Below are 24,065 nucleotides of genomic sequence, written 5' to 3'. Positions count from 1 at the left end.
GTTGGAGCAGGCCCAACCCCAATGGCGTTTCCCCAGCCGCCATTTCTTTGCCAGGACTGGTGTCCCTGCCCTACACCAGCACATTGTGCAAAATGTAACCCTGTCGCTGGATCACGCTGTCAGCGACAGGGTTCATCTGACAATGGATGGCTGGACCAGCAGGCATGGGCAGGGGCGCTACATCAGCTTCACGGCCCATTGGGTTTCCCTCCGAGGCGTCGGTGAGGGATCGGCGGCAACCGATCTTGTGGTGCCGCCCCGGGGTGTCCAGGGGAGAACTGCTGGTCTCCCTCAAGCCACTGTCTCCGCAGCTGCTGAGCCTCCCAGCAAGCGCCCCCGTAGCTACTCAAGTGTGGGGCACGTGCGCTGTCAGGCCGTGCTCCAGCTTGTTAGTTTAGGGGACCGGAGACACACTGGAGAAGAAGTGCTGAAAGCACTTCAGGCTCAGGTCCAGAAGTGGCTGACACCCCGAAGGCTCCAGGCAGGTATGGTTGTCTGCGATAACGGCAGCAACCTACTCGCCGCCCTTAGTGCTGGCAGTCTGACCCACGTGCCCTGTCTGGCACATGTCCTCAACCTGGTGGTGCAGAAGTTCCTGCGCACTTATCCAGGGTTGAGTGACATTGTGGCAAAGGCGCGTAGGATTGCCAGCCACTTCAGGCGCTCCCCAACCGCTACCGCGTCCCTGTCCAAGTTGCAGCGGGAGTACAATCTGCCCCTTCACAGGCTGATTGTGGACAGTGTGACGCGGTGGAACTCCACCCTCCACATGCTGAAGAGGTTGTGGGAGCAGCAAAGGGCGGTGAGGGAGTACCTGATGGAACTAGGCACTGAGAGGACTTCACCACAACTCCCTTTCATCGCCTGTGCGGAGTGGGGGCAGATAAACCAGGTCTGCCAAGTGTTGTCCTCCTTCGAGCAGGCGACCAAGATGGTCAGCAGTGAGCAAATCGGCCTCAATAGCGTGCTGCCAATAGTGTTCATGCTGGAGAGGACACTAGATCGCCTGCTCGAGGCTGGGGAGAGTGCCTTGGTGGAGCAGGAGGAGTCAGCAATGCTCCACCGAGACCAGGGCCAGGACGAGGAGGAGGAGGAGGAGGATGATGATGAAGAGGAGGAGGAGGTGGTTGCTGGTGTCGTCCCGGAGTCAGGGCCTGGTCAGGAGGGAGAGCCGGTGTTGGGGGCACCGATAGTCCGGGGGTTGGGCATGTCTGAGTTTGACCAGCAGCGCCTCAGGGATGAAGAGTCGCACCTCATTCACCTGGCCAGCATTGAGGAGTCACAGCGGGCTGTGCTCTTCCCCATGGCTGCCCACATGCTGAGATGCCTCAGGAGGGACCCCCGGGTTAAGACCATCAAGACGAGGGATGATTTCTGGATGGCCACCCTTTTGGATCCCAGGTGCAAGGGGAAACTGGAGCAGTTCATCCCAGCCAGCCGGAGGCAGCACCGGATGGAGGAACTGCAGGCAGGCATTGTCAGACGGTTGGAGCAGGCAACTCCCCGGCCTCCAGTTGTCCCCCCTCATCTCACCCAGCAGGTGGCTGCACCCAGCTGCAGCCGAGCAGGGGACCTAATGGAAGAGATGAGGATGTTCTTCCAAACCGAGCGACCCAGTACCAGCACCAGCAGCAGCAGCAGTCACCACCAGCGGCTGGCCCACATGGTGGCAGACTACATGGCGTCCGTCGGTGCTTCTGACAGTATGAGCACCGACGACCCCATGGAGTACTGGGTTGCCAGATTGGACACCTGCCGCGAGCTCGCTCAGTATGCGCTGGAGTTATTGTCTTGCCCCCCCTCCAGCGTACTATCTGAGCGGACATTCAGCGCGGCAGGTGGGGTGGTCACGGACAAGAGGACCCGTCTGTCCACAGACTCCGTGGACAGACTCACATTCATAAAGATGAATGAGTCCTGGATCGGCGGTGACTTTCTGGCACCCGTCGTCGGTTCAGGGCGCTGAAGGGTCCCTTGTCATGCATTCCCTGATAAAGCCCCGGACCTGATGTATTTACAGTGCTGAATATAACTATTTTAACATCAGAGAAAATCAATGTTAATATTTGGTACAGTAGGCTTTCTTTGCAATTACAGCGGTCAAACCTTTCTTGTAGTTTTACACCAGCTTTGCACACACTGGAGGAGGGATTTTGGCCCACTCCTCCACACAGATCTTCTCTACATCAGTCATGTTTCTGGGCTCTCGCTGAGAAACACGGAGTTTGAGCTCCCTCCAAAGATTCTCTATTGGGTTTAGGTCTGGAGACTGGCTAGGCCATGCCAGAACCTTGATATGCTCCTTACAGAGCCAATCCTTGGTTATCCTGGCTGTGTGCTTTGGGTCATTGTCATGTTGGAAGACCCAGCCTCGACCCATCTTCAAAGCTCTAACTCAGGGAAGGAGGTTGTTGCCCAAAATCTCGCAATACATGGCCACGGTCATCCTCTCCTTAATACAGTGCAGTCACCCTGTCCCATGTGCAGAAAAACACCACCAAAGCATGATGCTACCACCCCCATGCTTCACATTAGGGATGGCGTTCTTGGCATGGTACTCATCATTATTCTTCCTCCGAACACGGTTAGTGAAATTATGATCAAAAAGTTATATTATAGTCTCATCTGACCACATGATTTTCTCCCATGACTCCTCTGGATCAGTCAAGACACCTATGTCAGCAGTTATTTCACACCCTATATACTCTTATTAATACTGCTGTTCATCATGGCACCTCCTGCCCATGTGATATGACTCTGTATCAACTACTACTGTTAATACTACTACTGCTGCTTCTGCTGCTGCTGCTGCCCAGTCAAGACACCTATGTCAGCAGTTATTTGACACTCTATATACTCCTATTCCTACTGCTGTTCATCATGGCACCTCCTGCCCATGTGATATGACTCTGTATCAACTACTACTGTTAATACTACTACTGCTGCTGCTGCTGCCCAGTCAAGACACCTATGTCAGCAGTTATTTGACACCCTATATACTCTTATTAATACTGCTGTTCATCATGGCACCTCCTGCCCATGTGATATGACTCTGTATCAACTACTACTGTTAATACTACTACTGCTGCTTCTGCTGCTGCTGCTGCCCAGTCAAGACACCTATGTCAGCAGTTATTTGACACTCTATATACTCCTATTCCTACTGCTGTTCATCATGGCACCTCCTGCCCATGTGATATGACTCTGTATCAACTACTACTGTTAATACTACTACTGCTGCTTCTGCTGCTGCTGCTGCCCAGTCAAGACACCTATGTCAGCAGTTATTTGACACTCTATATACTCCTATTCCTACTGCTGTTCATCATGGCACCTCCTGCCCATGTGATATGACTCTGTATCAACTACTACTGTTAATACTACTACTGCTGCTTCTGCTGCTGCTGCTGCCCAGTCAAGACACCTATGTCAGCAGTTATTTGACACTCTATATACTCCTATTCCTACTGCTGTTCATCATGGCACCTCCTGCCCATGTGATATGACTCTGTATCAACTACTACTGTTAATACTACTACTGCTGCTTCTGCTGCTGCTGCTGCCCAGTCAAGACACCTATGTCAGCAGTTATTTGACACTCTATATACTCCTATTCCTACTGCTGTTCATCATGGCACCTCCTGCCCATGTGATATGACTCTGTATCAACTACTACTGTTAATACTACTACTGCTGCTGCTGCTGCCCAGTCAAGACACCTATGTCAGCAGTTATTTGACACTCTATATACTCCTATTCCTACTGCTGTTCATCATGGCACCTCCTGCCCATGTGATATGACTCTGTATCAACTACTACTGTTAATACTACTACTGCTGCTTCTGCTGCCCAGTCAAGACACCTATGTCAGCAGTTATTTGACACTCTATATACTCCTATTCCTACTGCTGTTCATCATGGCACCTCCTGCCCATGTGATATGACTCTGTATCAACTACTACTGTTAATACTACTACTGCTGCTTCTGCTGCTGCTGCTGCCCAGTCAAGACACCTATGTCAGCAGTTATTTGACACTCTATATACTCCTATTCCTACTGCTGTTCATCATGGCACCTCCTGCCCATGTGATATGACTCTGTATCAACTACTACTGTTAATACTACTACTGCTGCTTCTGCTGCTGCTGCTGCCCAGTCAAGACACCTATGTCAGCAGTTATTTGACACTCTATATACTCCTATTCCTACTGCTGTTCATCATGGCACCTCCTGCCCATGTGATATGACTCTGTATCAACTACTACTGTTAATACTACTACTGCTGCTTCTGCTGCGCAGTCAAGACACCTATGTCAGCAGTTATTTCACACCCTATATACTCTTATTAAGACTGCTGTTCATCATGGCACCTCTTGCCCGAGTGATTTGACACTGTATTGTCAATGTCTACTACTACTATTACAGCTCAGTCAAGACACCTGTGTCCCAATTTTTTGGTACACTATTGACTACTATGACCACTACTGATGCTGTAAAGTATTCCCCAAGTGTTTTTATGCTATGTATTACTATTACCACTACTGCTTGTAAATCATGCCTGTGTGATACTTAGTGGGAATGCTTTAATAAGCATTCCCAGTATGGATACCCGTAAATGTATTAATCTTAATTAGTGTGAATGCTTTAATAAACATTTCCAGTATTGATATCCGTAAATTTAGTAATCTTATTATTCCTTACGTTTTTTGGTTCTGCGTAACTTCGGCATACTTTCAGCTATTGAGACCATTCAACTGTAAAAATGTTCGTCTCGTTCAGCTAATGATGGGACTTCTTCAAGTTTTTTTCTACTTTTTACACTTTTATAAATTTTAAGCTTTTAGACCCTTTTTTTTAACATTGAAGTCAATGAGAACATCCTTTTCCCCTTTGAATTCACATGCCCTGCCAAAAGTTTCAGCTACTTCATACTTTCACTTACAGACACTGAAAAAACTTTAAAGCGGTCACAAAATATTTAGCTATCCGGCTATGACTTTTCAGATCGTTATCGTTTACAATTTTTTGGTGAAAACGCAATTTACGTTTGGCGAATTTTTCACAAAAATGCAATAGGTTATAATGTAATCCTATGGAGGGGATTTAGAGTCTGTCATGTGACCTTAACATTGGAGATCTTTGTAATTAAAAATATCTTTGCAAAAAGGGGAAACAAATTGGTCTCACGCCCACAAGATCTACTTTTCATACACAATTTTTATATCAAAACGTAGCTATGCTTGTCTGGTTTATGGCAATGTGACCAATTCTGCGATACGTATTTTAGTTTTAGTTATTGGAGCAACTGCCAGAAATTATGTCTCATAGACTCTCATGTGAAATTATCTAAAAAATGTTGCTGCAGAACTCACAAAGACGCTCTTTTCTAAATCGCAGACATGGCCACATTTTTAAGTTTATCTACATAAATTTCATATCGATGCGTTTACAAGGGCCGTGTATTTCAAACGGTGTAGTCGTTGTATCAATTGCATGTACGTTTGAGGATTTATTAAGCTTTGTTTGGAGGCTTAAATCATGTATTAGATCTGTGAATTAAAAGCGTTTGTAATGTTATTTCTTTCCATAAATAACTTTCCTGACCTCAGTGCAATATTCCTCCTCACTGACCTGGGGGGGAGGGGAAACCTATTGAGGGGGGAGGGGCGACCAGGAAGTCAGCATACTCTATACTTTGCAGATAGAGAAAGAAGCTGTGTGTCCTAAAGATAGTGTAGTGGTTATGGTGAATGTCTTTGGCAAGGGGCTCACCAATTAAGCTATTCAGCATTCCCACTCGCATTTTCCTCAGGAAATGCATTGTCTAGTTATATTATATTTTAATACTCCTGCTGCTGCCTCCATGCTGAGTAAAGCTTCATGACCTCTCTGGCACAGCGGATCCACCAACAGCCTCCGCTACAAGCTACCAGACCGGACTACCAGACCGGATCTAAACAGCAAGTGTAACTATAACAATGAACCTTATGTTAAACCCTGTTTTGCGGCATTTATACTGCAACCATTGGGCTGTCTGCAAGAGCTCATCTGCATTCTCTCTCTTTCTTGCTCTCCCTCTCTCTCTCTTTGTATATATATATATATTGTTGCTTTTGTTATGTTCATTTTTCAACAGTTTATTTTGTGTTCGTCGTGTCTGTGTCGTGTGCTTTAGTTTGTCCTAGGTTAATGTTAAATAAAATAATAGTATAAAATGTTTTTGCTTATTATGAAGTTAAATGTGTTGATGTTGATTTGTTTTATGTGAAGTTAGATGTGTTGAAAAACCTACAACTCTATCTCAAAAAGAAATGAAACATTTCCAAAAAATAAGATTTTTTAATACAAAAATAAATTTAAATATAGCTATCAATGCGTTTCTGAATGCGGTGCAGTTCCGCAATCTGACCTGATAGCTGCTGCTCTAGCAGAGCATTTTGTTGGGTGAGGTAGCTCATCTTCCGCTGGTTTTGCAGGATCCTCTGGTGGGTCTTTTCGATGAGTCTGTTCTGCCTCCTCATATCTCTTGATGCTTTTAGGATATAATAAAAAAACATTTGGATTTCAAATAACGTTACCAAATGAATAAATATTTTTTTTGCTTATTAATCAATCATTATCATGTGTATACACTTGTTATGTGTCTAACACATCCCGGGAGTGCAGAATTATTAGGCAAATGAGTATTTGGACCACATCATCCTCTTTATGCATGTTGTCTTACTCCAAGCTGTATAGGCTCGAAAGCCTACTACAGATTAGGCATATTAGGTAATGTACATCTCTGTAATGAGAAGGTGTGTGGTCTAATGACATCAACACTCTATATCAGGTGTGCATAATTATTAGTCAATTTCCTTTTCTTTGGCAAAATGGGCCAAAAGAAGGATTTGACAGACTCTGAAAAGTCCAAAATAGAGAGATATCTAGCAGAGGGATGCAGCACTCTTAAAGTTGCAAAGCTTCTGAAGCGTGATCATCAAACAAAAGAAGCGTGTGGAAAAACAAAGGTGCAAAATAACTGCCCATGAACTGAGAAAAGTTAAGCGTGCAGCTGCCAAGATGCCACTTGCCACAAGATTGGCCATATTTCAGAGCTGCAACATCACTGGGGTGCCCAAAAGCAAAAGGTGTGCAATACCCAGAGACATGGCCAAGGTAAGAAAGGCTGAAAGACGATGACCACTGAACAAGACACACAAGCTGCAACGTCAAGACTGTGCCAATAAATATCTCAAGAAAGATTTTTCTAAGGTTTTATGGACTGCTGAAATGAGAGTGAGTCTTGATGGGCCAGATGGAAGAGCCCGTGGCTGGATTGGTAAAGGGCAGGGAGCTCCAGTCCAACTCAGACGCCAGCAAGGTGGTGGTGGAGTACTGGTTTGGGCTGGTATCATCAAAGATGAGCTTGTGGGGCCTTTTCGGATTGAGGATGGAGTCAAGCTCAACTCCCAGTCCTACTGCCAGATTATGGAAGAGACCTTCTTCAAGCAGTGGTACAGGAAAAAGTCACCATCCTTCAAGAAAAACATGATTTTCATGCAGGACAATGCTCCATCACACGTGTCAAAGTACTCCACAGCGTGGCTGGCAAGAAAGGGTATTAAATAAAAAAAAGTAATGACATGGCCTCCTTGTTCACCTGATCTGAACCCCATTGAGAACCTGTGGTCCATCATCAAATGTGGGATTTACAAGGAGGGAAAACAGTACACCTCTCTGAACAGTGTCTGGGAGGCTGTGGTTACTGCTGCACGCAATGTTGATGGTGAACAGATCAAAACACTGACAGAATCCATGGATGTCAGGCTTTTGAGTGTCCTTGCAAAGAAAGGTGGCTATATTGGTCACTGATTTGTTTTTGTTTTGTTTTTAAATGTCAGAAATGTGTATTTGTGAATGTTGAGATGTTATATTGGTTTCACTGTTAAAAATAAATCATTGAAATGGCTATCTATTTATTTTTTGGTTAAGTTGCCTAATAATTCTGCACAGTAATAGTAGTCACCTGCACACACAGATATCCCCCGAAAATAACTAACACTAAAAACAAACTAAAAACTACTTCCAAAAAAATTCAGCTTTGATATTAATGAGTTTTTGGGGTTCATTGAGAACATGGTTGTTGTTCAATAATAAAATGAATCCGCAAAAAAATACAACTTGCCTAATAATTATGCACTACCTGTATACTTCTAGCATCAATACCATATTATGGTTCTACAATCTGACAGGTGCGCTTTATATGTTGTCCATTTGTATATCTACATTTTGTTGTTGAAATGTTATTAATCATTGTGCACATATTTACCTTCCTGAATGAGGCTCACAGGACCGCTCTCTTCCTCCTGCTCTTCTGCTTGAGAAGTTGGGGTGGTGGGGGGGGGAAGCTCCTCAGCTTGCTCCTCAACAGGAGCTGGGGTTGGGGAGTGGGAGGGCCCTGGCTGCTCCTCCTCATGCATCTCCTCCTCTGCCGCATCCTCCTCTGCCGCATCCTCCTCCTCCTCCTCATCGGCCTGGCGCCTTCTGCGCTTGGCGCGGACAACTGGCATTGGAGCTCCTATAATAACACAATGTTCATATATTATAAAAATGTTTTCTAATGACGTATGCAAATTCTGTGTACTCTGCTGTATTGTATATGAATACAAATTGATTTATATAGACAGTTAACCAATGGGACAATGTTATATTAAAGGGTCTTGTGGGCACTACAGGGGACTGAGCGTGAGCTGGGATGCAACCATGTTAAAATGAGCTGTTTTTGTCTCCTTTGTTTTGTTCAGACCATCTCATGTTAAAAAAAGGGCCTGATGGAGCACACGGGATTACTATAACAACCCCACTCCTAACACAGGAATTTAGTGGTAATCTATATATATAAAACTCAACGTGTGTGTGTGCATAAATGTATGTATGTATGTATGTATGTATGTATGTATGTTCCAGCATCACGTACAAACGGCTAAAGATATTTATATGAAACTTGGCACACAGGTTACTTATATGTCAGCCACAAACATAGGATAGGTGGTTTAAACCTTACCCACCCCCACTTGCCATGGTCGGGGTTTTTCTTTAAAGTCCCATGCAAAATAAAAACCTTTAAATATAAAAAAAAAAAAAAATAAAGTCCCATGCAAAGCAATGGGAAAATTATGTTCCCACATAACTTCTGTGTTCCTGTCTGCTGTCCCATGTCTTTTTTCAACAGTACTATGAATACCTTGGCTGGTGGTGATATATGTTAGCACAACATGGCATCTTGGTTAACAACATCTGACCTTACATGAATTACATATGACCTTACATAACTGCACTGCACTGACAAGTGATTCACCTCTGCAGCTAGGGGTTCGGATCCCGCTCTCGGCTACCTGTGAATTGAGTTTGGTGGTCTCAGCCCCGCCCCTGGTGGGTGTGCTATGCGAGGTTGGGTTGGGAGGACCCCCTCACACCCGCCATTGCCAACCGGGGCATGGAGAAAGGTGGCAGATTGCCTCTGGGGGAGGCCTCCCAACTCCTGCAGGCCGGCTCCTCTCTCTTTCGAGTTCACGCACAAAATACACTTTTTTAAAAAAAAACATAACTGTCAACAATAACTTACCTGGATGATATTTAGCCCGAAGACGTCTGACCTGATCCATTTGGCGCCTCTTCAGGTCAGACCACTTCTTCACAATTGCATTGTGGTCGTGTTGGCCGCCAAAGTCAGCGATTAGGGCGCTGACCACAGCCCTTTTCTCTGGCTGCCTCCGCAGCTTATCGTATCCTGTTTCCAGGAACTTCTGCAAGATGAAGAACAAAGTATATTGTAATACTTCTGTTGACAGCCTTATGGATATATGACGTAAATGTATGCTATTCAACAATTGGAAGCATTCTCGCCTTATTAATCAATGACAGGGGTAACATGACAGATTTTATATCCTGCCATTTCGGTCGCCACCTTTTTTGCATAAATATAGCAGCCATTATCATTTGCATAATTATGAATATATTATTAACAACACAGGATACACGTATAGGGGAGATATGCGTTGCTAACTCTTTTCCCTGTCAGGAGCCTAACGCCCCGGGGGTCAGAGACGGGACCTTTTCGGAGGGCCACTGACGTATGTACCCGTTGCAGTTTTTTGTGATGTCACTCTTTAGGTGTGTGCACATTTTTCACTGCATCCGGGTGGAGTTTTTGGGTTGTGTTTTGCACGCCACAGGCTTTTCAACAGGAAAAAAACAGCTGGAGGCAGAATGGTTGCAAAACACTATGGGTTTGTTACCTAACTCTGGGTTTCAAGACCAGTCCACCTCCAGCTGTTGCAAAACTACTACTCCCATCAGCCACGGTCTGTCAGTGCATGCTAAGAATTTTACTTTTGCTGCATCTAGGGTGCCACAGTTTAGAGACCCGTGCATAAAGGCCTGAAAAATGGGGGCCTGCAGAACTTACAATACTAGAAGTGCCAGCATTCCCAGGCATGCTGGAAGTTGTAGTTCTGCAACATCTAAAGGGCAATATGTATTCGAACGTCCTTGGGCCTTGAGGACACTGAAGTCAGGACGTTCGCATACGTCCTATGTCCAAAAAAATGTTAAATTCATTATGCTAAATAACAAGGAAAAGTGCCTAAATACACATTTGCCAACCAGGGTGTCTGCAGCTGTCCAGGCATGCTGGGACTTGTAGTTTTGTAAAAGCAGGAGACACATTTTTTGTGAAATACTAATATCTGATCATATATACTAACTTTTAAACTAGACTAAAATGCAGTTGAAGATAATGAAATAACAGTGGTCGAAATACTTACACAAATCAGCAAATTTTCCTCAGATACAGTGAAATTACTTCCAACCATCTTGCTCTGCGATTGCGTTGCGATCAAAAAGTTGGAAACTGGCAAGGGTCCAGGAAATGGTCGCGTGTTTTTCGCGTGTTGATTGCGCTGCTTGGACCGAGATGGGTCCATATGGCTTCGGCTGTATGGACCACAGTAACTCTTTTCCCTGTCAGGAGCCTAACGCCCCGGGGGGTCAGAGACGGGACCTTTTCGGAGGACCACTGACGTATGCAACCGCCGCAGTTTTTTGTGATGTCACTCTTTAGGTGTGTGCAAATTTTTCCTTGCACCGGGTGGAGTTTTTGGGTTGTGTTTTGCACGCCACAGGCTTTTCAACAGGAAAAAAACAGCTGGAGGCAGGATGGTTGCAAAACACTACGGGTTTGTTACCTAACTCTGGGTTTCAAGACCAGTCCACCTCCAGCTGTTGCAAAACTACTACTCCCATCAGCCACGGTCTGTCAGTGCATGCTAAGAATTTTACTTTTGCTGCATCTAGGGTGCCACAGTTTAGAGACCCGTGCATAAAGGCCTGAAAAACGGGGGCCTGCAGAACTTACAATACTAGAAGTGCCAGCATTCCCAGGCATGCTGGAAGTTGTAGTTCTGCAACATCTAAAGGGCAATATGTATTCGAACGTCCTTGGGCCTTGAGGACACTGAAGTCAGGACGTTCGCATACGTCCTATGTCCAAAAAAATGTTAAATTCATTATGCTAAATAACAAGGAAAAGTGCCTAAATACACATTTGCCAACCAGGGTGTCTGCAGCTGTCCAGGCATGCTGGGACTTGTAGTTTTGTAAAAGCAGGAGACACATTTTTTGTGAAATACTAATATCTGATCATATATACTAACTTTTAAACTAGACTAAAATGCAGTTGAAGATGATGAAATAACAGTGGTCAAAATACTTACACAAATCAGCAACTTTTCCTCAGACTTAGTGAAATTGCTTCCAACCATGTTGCTGTGTGATTGCGCTGCGATCATAAGTTGGAAACTGGCAAGGCTCCAGGAAATGGTCGCGTGTTGTTCGCGCAATTGCGCATGCGCGATCGAAAAATCGCAATCGCAATATGTATTTTGGTTAAAATATCATACATATTCGATTTCAGAGTGCTGCTACAGCAGTTTTCGAAATATCTGCAATCAATTTCGCATTCGCATGTTGCGATATTTCGATAAAATATCAGGAATATTCTGAGCCAATCAGAGCGCTCCTCCAGCATATCTCGAAATTGCGCAATAAATATCGCATTCGCATGTTGCGATATTTCGATAAAATATCAGGAATATTCTGAGCCAATCAGAGCGCTCCTCCAGCATATCTCGAAATTGCGCAATAAATATCGCATTCGCATGTTGCGATATTTCGATAAAATATCACGAATATTCTGAGCCAATCAGAGCGCTCCTCCAGCATATCTCGAAATTGCGCAATAAATATCGCATTCGCATGTTGCGATATTTCGATAAAATATCACGAATATTCTAAGCCAATCAGAGCGCTCCTACCGCAGTTATTAAAAAATCGCAATTATTTTCGCATTCGCAATAGCGAAAAATCGCAATCAATTAATTTCGATAAAATATCACGAATATTCGAATTTAGCGAATATATCTCGAATATTCGAATATATATTCGAGATATATCGCGAAATCGAATATGGCATATTCTGCTCAACACTAACAATGAACAGGGAATCCTTGTTAAAGGTTCAAACCAAACAAGAGAGGAATACCTTTTCTCTGCCATTCATAACTACCTTTTCAGTACAACATCGAAATGTTAAACATTTAATTAGGAAGCACTGGCATATACTGCAAAGCGATCTTGTGCTTGCACCTGTGTTGCCAGTGAGACCATCCGTGGTATTCCGAGGAGCCTCATCCTTGGGAGCCAGTGTGGCCCCAAGTGTACAGGACCCTCCTAAAGAAACACGAGTCTTTTGGCAAAACCTTACTGGTTACCACAGGTGTAAGAACTGCCAAGTGTGCCTCCTAAATAAATGCCAAGATCGTAAGATCTCTCATTTTTCCTCCACCAGCACTGGACGAACCCATGAAGTAAAACCATTTATCACCTGCTCTAGTAAAGGGGTGATTTATTTGCTCCAATGCCCATGTGGGTTACAGTACGTGGGGAGGACTAAAAGAGAACTTAAAATTAGATTGAACGAGCATATAGCCAAGATAAGAAGTGGCTTTCCAAACCATTCGGTTTCAAGACATTACGACTTGGTTCATCATAGAAACCCCGAAGGAACTTTGTTTGTGGGCATTGACAAATATAAGCCGAACTGGAGGGGAAGTTCTCTAATTAGAGAAATCTCTAAAACAGAAATGGCATGGATCCATAGATTGAGGACATACCTCCCCTATGGCCTCAACGTGGACACCGACATTAATGCTTTTATAAATAATGCTTAATTTATAGTTCATAATAATTTTTCATTTTTCTGAAGACAATCAGACTGTCTATACAGATGAGACAATTAACTAGTCTTGGATGTGCTGTTGGAGATAAATTTCAAAGTGTTGGGGCAAGTTTGACTAAGATCTATATTGATTATAAATTGTTTACTTTTAATTCACATAATTAATTTTACTTATTCTTTTAAGTTTTGGTTTCACTACCTGAACACCCCTACACTGGGGACTAAGCGTGCATTCACTGAGATCCAATTACTAATCGTGTACCAATATATGGGACTCTGTTTAGTGTGGTCTCCCACATAATAGAATAAGATCTAATTTTCACCTATTAATTTATTTATAATTATTTATTTATAATTATTTTGGTCAGTGTGGTTACTCACATAACAGAGTTGATCTAATTTTCATAAAAATTTTTTTTTCATAATTTTTATTTATAATTATTTATTTAGTGTGGTCACTTACACAACAAGAAATGATCTAATTTTCATTAATGAATTCATTTAAAATTTATATTCATATATATAGGTAAATCTTAACATGATTGAATTAAGTCACTCTATATCACGTCAATCAGACATGGGTTGTATTTTTAGCTCAAGGACATGTACCGACGCGCTAAGTTTATATCCAGTGCTACCAGATCTAATCGCCAGCAGCCTTACACTTTATGCTGTTAGGCCATTTTGTTATTATCCCAGAGGGATGGGAGGTATTCCTCCGTGCTAGGTCATCATCATGAGCCGCTCTGTGTGGAGCGCAATCACTTGGAGGTGATTGGATGGGCGCATGCGCGAATGACTCATGGTGAGGTTTGGTTTACAACGTCACGATGTAGTCTAGTACCTAAAATCTATTTTAAATTTAATTTGTTTTTTATATGCGGTTCTTCGGCTGGGTGGTGATTTCGATGCTGTTCAGTGGTGCGTATATTGCGATCACGTGCAGCATTCGATATTCTACCATTCAGTGTGTCGAGCTATACTGTTTTTATTATATTAAACTCTGAGCAGTGACATTACAGTCCCGCCCCTTGGGTGTTCCTGCCATGCCCCGCTGCGGTGGACATCACATACACCGCAAGTGTCCGCCCACTTAGGCGGAGCCACTGGGCAACCTATGGGTAATGACTTCCGGTGAACTTAGTGATCCGGATGTAGATCAACACACTTCCGGTGTGCGTGTGGATCCCGGAGCGAGGCTTGGTTAGTGAAATTTTTCGATTAACCGATTAATATTGTATTCCTATAAAAAGGGGTGGCGTCCCACGCCACTCGTACCCCGAGACGAAGTGATCTTGTCACGAAACGCGTCGGGTGGAGTGAGTGACGTGTGGACGCCATCCCCTTCATTTCTCCAAACGAGTGGCTTTTTTGTTCCTGGATACATCCGGCCGGCGTTACAGGCCAAATGCTGGTTTTATTCAACTTAAATGTGAGTTGTATGTACATATGTTTACTGCTGTTTTAAATAAATCACCCGGATTTTTTGCCATGTGGAGCTCTGTCTTGTTGTCTTCTATATCCATCGTTGAGTACGGATTGGTTCTAGTACAAGTGGAGGATTCACTACTGCCTTACAAAATCACTGGTTGAGAGATATGTTGATAGTGGTCCGGCAGGACCCAGATTTCTGGTAAGCAGCTGCATGATTGGTGGAGGATTCACGTTTGGTGCTTAAATTACAACATTCCTGGAATCTTCACGGGTGTCTTCATTTGTCATATGGATTTACCACTTACTTTCTAAAATTTAATTTTGGACTTTATGGACTTTACCTTATATCACTAATTTTGTTATTTTCCATTTCAACAATCATTGGAGTTATGGTTTATTATCATTTGTGTTATTGATCACTGGGTTCATATACACCATTGCTAGCAGGGTAGGCAATCACGGCCCCCTGACTCCATTGAATCATATATCTTTTATAGTTTACTGAACATTTTGGGCAATATAGTGTGTTTTAGTGCAAACAAATTCAAAAAAGTGTTATTTTTTCCCAAAAATTTTGTTTGAAAAATTCCTGCGCAAATACTGTGTGAAAAAAAAATTGCAACATCCACCATTTTAATCTATATCGTATTTGCTTTAAAAAAATATTGAATGCTTGGGTGTTCAAAGTAATTTTCTATCAAAATAAAAGTATTTTTTCATGAAAACCAAAAGTGTCACACAGGGCTTTGTCTTCAAGTGGTTAAAAGAGTGGGTGATGTGTGGCATAAGCTTGTAATGTTGTGCATAAAGTACCAAAACAGGTCAACCCCCCCCCCCCCCAAAATAACCCCTTTTTGGAAAGTAGACACACCAAGCTATTTGCTGATAGGCATGTTGAGTCCATGGAATATTTTATATTTTGCCACAAGTTTCGGGAAAATTACAATACATTTTATTTTATTTTTAACAAAGTTGTCACTAGATGACATATTACTCAAACATGCCATAGGCATATGTGAAATGACACCCCAAAATACATTCTTCTGCTTCTCCTGAGTATGGGGATACCACATGTGTGAGATGTTTTAGGAGCCTAGCCATGTACAGGACCCCGAAAACCAATCACTGCCTTCAGGCTTTCTAAGGTTGTAAATTTTTGATTTTACTACCTTACAAATTTTATACATTTTTTTTTGTTTCACAAAGTTGTCACTAAATTATATATTGCTCAAACATGCCATTAACATATGAGAAATGTCACCCCAAAATACATTCTGCTGCTCCTCCTGAGTATGAGGATACCACAAGTGTGGGACTTTTTGGGAGCCTAACCACATACAGGACCCCGAAAACCAATCCCAGCCTTGGGGTCCTTTGGGGGGTTTTGTGCTGTCTGGGCATTTCATGGCCTCCGGAACTATGATAGGTAGTGAGGAGTGAAATCAAGATTTTATGCCCTTAGAATGTCTGGAGGCCGTGCTTGGTTTTCGGGGTCCTGTATGTAAGTCCTACACATGTGGTATCTCTGTACTCAGAAGAAGCAGCTGAATGTATTTTGAGGTGTCATTTCACATATGCCAATGTCATGTTTGAGCAATATATCATTTTCAATCACTTATGACAAAAAAAATATTCAATGTACTCAACATGCCTCTCAGCAAATTCCTTGGGGTGTCCACTTTCCAAAATGGGGTCATTTGGGTGGTTTTGTACTGCCCTGCCGTTTTAGAAATGAGATAGGCAGACTAAAACCTGTGTAAATTGCAGAAAATGTAGTTTGTAGACGCTATAACTTTTGAGCAAACCGAGACATGTGGCTGAATACATTTTGGCTTCAATTTATGACTAAAATTTAGTTTATTGTATTTTTTTATAACAAAAATTTGAAAATATATTTATTTTTCAAAATATTCGGTATTTTTTAATTTATATCACAAAAAATAAAAACTGCAGAGGTGATCAAATACCACCAAAAGAAAGCTCTATTTGTGGTAAAAAATGGACGCAAGTATTGCGTGACCGTACAATTACCAGTTAAAGCAGTGCAGTGCCAAATTGTAAAAAGTGCTCTGGTCAGGAAGGGGGTAAAACCTTCCGTGGCTGAAGTGGTTAAAGGAAATCTGTACTAAGAGCTGCCATGGCAGGCTTCTTCTTTTGAAAACAATAGTTCTGTTCAGTACTGCTCTCTGGTATAATGGCATTAGTAGTCTCTGAGTCAGTGACCCAGACCAAGTAAGCATCATTAGTTGTGACTTGATTTGCGGCATGCCAGTGACTCTGGAATTACTGAAGTCAGAGACGTTCAGGCAAAGTTTTAGCAGGTGTTTAGCAATGACAGCCTACATATTTCTTTCAGTACTCCATCAGCCAGAAAGGTGATAATATAAATAAACAAGAAGTAGTCTGTATTTTCCCATAATTTTTGCCAATAGGGCTTCAAACATATGTGGCCTTTCCACATTTTGTAGCCTGCTGTCTAAAACATAGTTTTAGATTTGGAAAAATTAGTATGGCAAAAAAACTGTGTTCATTCATCTCTTTAAGGGATTATAGCCGTATTAGTGTGCTGGATAGTTCTAATTTTTTTTTAAGGGACTCATTTTCAAAAGAAAGGTCTGCAAACTTAACCTGTGTGCTGTGCTTGGATCTGTTAATAAGAACAGAAAATGTTTATATCCCAACATTAAATCATTTTAAATTAAACTTTTATGCACAGTACTCTCATGGATGGCAAACTTTAATAAAGTCCCATCATGACATATTTAAGAAACTGGATTATAACTTTTATTTCCCCTGAATTTAAAAATGCTTTTGATCCTATTTAATCTTCAAGACCTATAAATTGTAAGAACTTAATGTAATATGTCTAAAATCAAAAAGATGACTGCTTAAAATCAGGTTAGACCTTACTTAAAGTGGTATGTAGCACGCTCCTAGATAGGTGCTAGATTAGGTGAATTTTGTTCTTGGTTCACTATAATCAGTAAGCTGTGTGTGATTATTTTTCTCTGTTATGTCTTTCTGCTTCTCCCTGTCTGTCTGGAAAAGTTCTGGAAGATAGCAGGCTGGGAGAGTCTAATCAGCAGCTGAATATTTATGCAGTTCTGGCCAATCAGATGGTGGCTGGAAGTGTGTATAAATTCTCTGAGGCTTAGAGCAAAGGGGTCTTGTCCCTGAGGAGGAGACTACAGCCTGGGATGGGGGGATGTTTGTCCCCTAGGAAAGCCTTCCATGTGTTTGTGGTTAATCAAAAGGCAACCAATTATCCAAGGGAACATTAGTGAGTACAGGCTGGTGTAAGTGATCCTTGAGATTGTGTGCTACTGCCATCCCTCTTGTGCTAGATTACGTTTTATCAAAAAGGGGACATTGTGTTTGTCCTGAAAAGCTCAGACTATTAACTGCTTGTACAAGGCTTAGATTCTTAAGAGACAGTTTAATATCCTCAAATTGATATTACAGGGTTCAGTCCACTATTTGTTGCAAGCAAGGAGCTAGTGAGAGGGCCTCTGGTCCGATTTGTACTGTCAGCAGTAGTCAAGTTGAGAGCAGGACATTCGTAGTACTCGCTCAGGACCCCTCCATTTTGCATCCCATCCCTAACACAGACTACATTGCACTCTCACCACTTAACTGCATGCAGATCTGGACTACCCTAAGTGCATCAACCCTTGTCTGAAGGGCCCCAACGTTAGCCGTCAGATGACTAACGTTAGGAACTGCCCCTACCATCCATTTTACAAGTTTCCCTCATTCTCCTACACTGTTTATGCTGAATTCTGCCTTTGTTTGCCCAAACGGTCTAGGCCTAGCATAGTCACTATTAGTGCATATCAGCAGAATAGCCCTGTTATTGTTAGTTTTAGGTCTATTGCTACTGTTTATCCTGACTTGTCCTATGCCTTTCAGGTTTAGCACTCACTGTTAACCATTCTGTGAGCTAGACTGGGTTGGCACTATTATTAATTTGCTTGTACTAGCATGGTTATCAACTTTTTGAAGAATAATACATTGAGTTAACTCAGGGCTTTTTTTCAGGGGGAACTTGGTGGAACTCAGTTCCACCACCTCTGGCTCAGACCCTGTGGTGCCTGCTCATCACAATCACTTGTAAACACGAAAGTCTGGTTTTTGTGTTTACAAGTGACAGCTCTGCACTCTGTAATGCAATCCTGGTATTTAATGCCCCTTTAAGATCCTCCTACTTTTCGTGAAAATTTGACAACACCCACTATTTGATGTGATTTGGAGGGTGTGATTGGAGGAGGTTTTTTTTGGGGTCGTTGTTAAGTTCCAGCACCTATTGTTTGAGAAAAAAAGTCCTGAGTTAACTTCCATCACCTGTTTGGTGACTGGTTTTCAAGATAGCCCTAGAATTGGGTATCAGGATTAATTTTGCTGTGTTTTATTGTGCTTGCTTGTAATGCACTAGTGGTACTAATGTGCAACAGATCTGATATTGGGCCTGGAGCACAACATAGCCTACAATATGCTACAAGGAAAGAGGCCAACAGATGTACAGGCTCCTGTATTGATAATTCTGATTTTTTTCCCAGTACACTGTGAGTTTCTCTTCATGTGCTTTAAAAGTTGCAACATTTCCTGACTTGATGATGTCAGGCATAATTTAGATTTTTCCTCTGCAGTCTGACTGACCCTGGCCTTCCCCTTTCATTAAGTAGATTTTAGCCCTTTCAATCTTGGAGACTCAACATCATATGTCAATGTTATCTAGGGCATCTGCATGCAAATGCAGCCTGCCTAGAAATGCCCACTCCTCCAAGCTGACATCATCCTATCCAGAGCTTTTTTTCTCAGAAAATAGGTGCAGGAACTCAACCACGACCCCGTTCAGATTTCAAAAACAGTAGAAGGGGCTTAAAGGGGCATTAAATACCAGGATTGCATTACATACAGAGTGCAGAGTTCAGGGGGTTACACACACAGTGCAGAGCTATCACTTGTAAACACAGAAACCAGACTTCTGTTTTTACAAGTGATTGTGGTGAGCAGGCACCAAAGGGTCTGAGCCAGAGGTGGTAGAACTGACTTCCCCAAGTTCCCCCTGAAAAAAAGCCCTACTCCTATCAAGGCATTTTGATATTTGCATAGCTCCTCAAGAGCCAATTCACTGCTTGCATAAATGTTGAGGACTTTTGGGAGGATTACTGTGATGTTTTTAGAAAACTAGGCACAGCACCCTGAAGGCCCTACCTGCCCAAAGAGGTACTGCTTGCATTACATAGAGATGCACAGAAGCCTAGCAATGACATTGCTGGGTTTTAAATAAGCTGTGTAAGAAAAAGAGTGCTTTTTTTTTTATTAATAAATTAGTATGGTGATAAGAAGGAAAAGGAGGCACCGGAGAAGGCAAAACATGACAGCAGAATTAACCTGCAGATTTAAAGTCATTCTAAAGGCAAAAAGGTTTCTATGCATGGAGGTAAAAAAATATTCTGAAAGCAGCTCCCTACCCAGCTACCCCTTAGGCCCCTTGCACACTGGGGCGTTTTTCATGCGGTACAGCGCTAAAAATAGCGCTGCTATACCGCATGAAAAATCATGCCCTGTAGTGTTCAATGTGAAAGCCCGAAGGCTTTCACATTGAAGCGGTGCGCTAGCAGGAGCGCACCAAAAGTCCTGCTAGCCGCATCTTTACCGCGGTATAGGAGCGGTGTGTTCACCGCTCCTACAGTATATCGCACCTTCCCATTGAAATCAATGGGAAAGCACGGTAATACCGCGGTAATACCGCCCGCCCCGCAACCTTTTTCGGCCGCTAGCGGGGGTTAAAACCTCACCGCTAGCGCCCGAATATCGCGGTAAATACGACGGTATAGCCGCGCTACAAATAGCGCGGCTATACCGTCACCGTGGCTGCACGCCTCAGTGTGAAAGCAGCCTTATAGTTACCTGAGCCCAACCTTGATTCTGCGAGGCTCTCTCTCTCTGCCTTGTTAATTTTCCTACAGTAACACACACACATTTCATTAAATTAACACACTTCTTAAGTAGAAATCTAATTATTTCCTATGTGGCTGGTTCGTCTATATGCTACAGTGTATTGTGTTTTTAAAGGGAAACTAAAAATGCCCATTCACACAGATGCATGTGTGTCACCACTAACTAAGATATCAGTATTGCCCCTGACAATGCCATCATCTGCTTTTCTCTTCAGAAGAACGTCATCTTTGTTCAGGTATCATCCAGGGTCTGCATCCATATCTCTGACTGAGATGCTGGATCAGAGATTACACAATCATGTAAAACTCTGGCGTCAATACAGTTTTGGCTGTGTTCATAAATGTCTGCTGTAGATAACCTGGTGCAGCGTCTCAATATTCCAACTACAGAGTTACACTGTTGCACTCTGGAAAATATACTGAGGAAATGCAGTACCACTGTAGACTAATTAAATCATCTCAGTCTAGGAAAAGTAACTTCCCTAAAGCTCTAAGCCTGCTTAGCCTAGGCACACATTAATAGAGTGTGGAAAACCCTGTGATGAGTTGGCCCACCCTTTGCAGCTATAACAGCTTCAACTCTCCTGGGAAGGCTGTCCACAAGGTTTATTAGTGTGTCTATGGGAATGTTTGACCATTCTTCCAGAATCGCATTTGTGAGGTCAGGCACTGATGTTGGACAAGAAGGCCTGGCTCGCAGTCTCTGCTCTAATTCATCCCAAAGGTGTTCTATCAGGTTTAAGGTCAGGAGCAATGTCCATAAAGACATGGATGAGCAAGTTTGGGGTGGGGGAACTTGAGTGGCCTGCACAACCTGATAGAAGAGTCCTGACCTCAACCTGATAAAACACCTTTGGGATGAACTAGAGCAGAGTCTCTCCTCTCCTCCACCAACATCAGTGCCTGACCTCACAAATGTGCTTCTGGAAGAATGGTCAAACAATCCCATAGACACACTCCTAAACTTTGTAGACAGCCTTCCCAGAAGAGTTGAAGCTGTTATAGCTGCAAAGGGTGGGCCAACGCAGTATCGAACCCTATGGACTAAGACTGGGATGCCATTAAAGTTCATGTGCTTGTAAAGGCAGGTGTTCCAATACTTTTGACAATATTATATATATATATATATATATATATATATATATATATATATATATATATATATTAGTGACATTTTATTCTTTTAACCACTTCCCTACTGCCCATAGTCATATGAAGTTCATGGTGGGATCTCCCATCCTGGGCAAACATCATATGACGTCATGGGCTTCCCGGCCATCAAGGGGGCGTGCGGGACCTGGTGCATGTGCCCGGTGGCCCGCGATGTCCGCCGGGCACCCGCGATTGCCCGCAATCACGGCAGGACTGTGGATCCACAGTTCTGTCTGGTGAGGAGACTGATGTGTGTGTTCCCAGTACAGAGGAACACATATTGGTCTCCTCCCCTTGAGAGTCCCCTCCCCCTACAGTTAGAATCACACACTAGGGAACATATTACCCCTTGATCGCCCCCTAGTGTTAACCCGTTCCCTGCCAGTCACATTTATACAATAATCAGTGCAGTGTTATAGCACTAATCGCTGTATAAATGTGAATGGTCCCAAAAATGTGTCAAAAGTGTCCGATATGTCAGTCGCAATGTCACATAAAAAATCACTGATCGCCACCATTACTAGTAAAAAAATGTAAATAAATAAAAATGCAATAAAACTATCCCCTATTTTGTAGACGCTATGGGCCAGATTCACATAGAATTGGGCTACGCTGTGGCGGCGTAGCGTATCTTATTTACGTTACACCGCCGCAAGTTTTCAGCGTAAGTGCTTGATTCACAAAGCACTTGCCTGTAAACTTGCGGCGGCATATCGTAAATCCGCCTGGCGCAAGCCCGCCTAATTCAAATGGGGCGGGGACCATTTAAATTAGGCGCGTCCCCACGCTAAATGTACCGCGCATGCTCCGTCCCTAAAATTACCCGACGTGCATTGCGCTAAATGATGTCGCAAGGACATCATTGGTTTCGACGTTAACGTAAATGGCATCCAGCGGCATTCACGGACGACTTACGCAAACAACGTGAAATTTCAAATTTTGACGCGGGAACGACGGCCATACTTAACATTGGCTAGACCACCTAGAGGGCAGGTTTAGTTTTACGCCGCGTATCTCTACGGAAACAACGTAAATTTACAGCGACGGGCAAAGCGTACGTTCGTGAATCGGCGTAACTAGTCATTTGCATATTCTACGCCGACCGCAATGGAATCGCCACCTAGCGGCCGGCCTAGAATTGCAGCCTAAGATCCGACGGTGTAAGTCACTTACACCTGTCGGATCTTTGGGAGATCTATGCATAACCTGATTCTATGAATCAGGCGCATAGTTACGACGGACGGATCTCAGAGATACGACGGCGTATCAGGAGATACGCCGTTGTATCTCTTTTGTGAATCTGGCCCTATAACTTTTGCACAAACCAATCAATAAACGCTTATTGCGTTTTTTTTTACCAAAAATATATAGAAGAATACGTATTGGCCTAAACTGAGGAAAAAACTATTTTTTATAGGTTTTTTGGGGATATTTATTATAGCAAAAAGTAAAAAATATTGCATTTTTTTTTTAAATTGTCGCTGTATTTTTGTTTATTTTTATTCTTTTTTTCTTTCTTTTTCCACTTCAGACTTCGCCAATAAAGGACTTCCCCGACAGAGGATGGGGAGACCTGCTCACGGTACAACCGCCCACATCGTCTTGTTTATGGCTTCGCATCATATGTGGTTATTTCTTCATAACGATTTATTTTCCTTTTTTTTTTTATAGCACAAAAAAAAACACAGAGGTGATCAAATACCACAAAAAAAAATGAAATTTTGTTTGGGAGCCACGTCTCACGACCGCTCAATTGTGAGTTAAATCGACGCAGTGCCGAATCGCAAAAAGTGCTCTGGTAAGGAAGGGAGTAAATTCTTCCGGGACTGAAGTGGTTAAAGATATTGAAAGGTATTGAAAACAGGAATGCTTGGGTTGCACATATTGCAGTATATGTTTTTCTCACACAATTTATATATTACCACAACACCTTTTTAACTTACTTTAAGCCTTTTCAGACAAAGATGACCATAACATCATAGGTTCCAAAACTCAATTTTATTGGCATAATGTAAATACACATGTATAACTGTGCAGGAAAAACATATAAAAATATATATTTGTAGTAAATGGTAAATATTTTTAAGACAGGCTACAAAAAAAAGAAAATATACAGAACAGACATGCATAAATGGGAGCTGCCTTCATGTTACATGGAATTTTGTTCACATTATGTGGGAAATCTAATGCGTTAAAGAATTCAACAACAGACTAGGAAAAATATTTTTTTGCCTGT

Source organism: Rana temporaria, chromosome 8, assembly GCF_905171775.1.
Source record: "Rana temporaria chromosome 8, aRanTem1.1, whole genome shotgun sequence".
Classification (NCBI taxonomy): Eukaryota; Metazoa; Chordata; class Amphibia; order Anura; family Ranidae; genus Rana; species Rana temporaria.
This window is presented reverse-complemented; position numbering follows the sequence as displayed.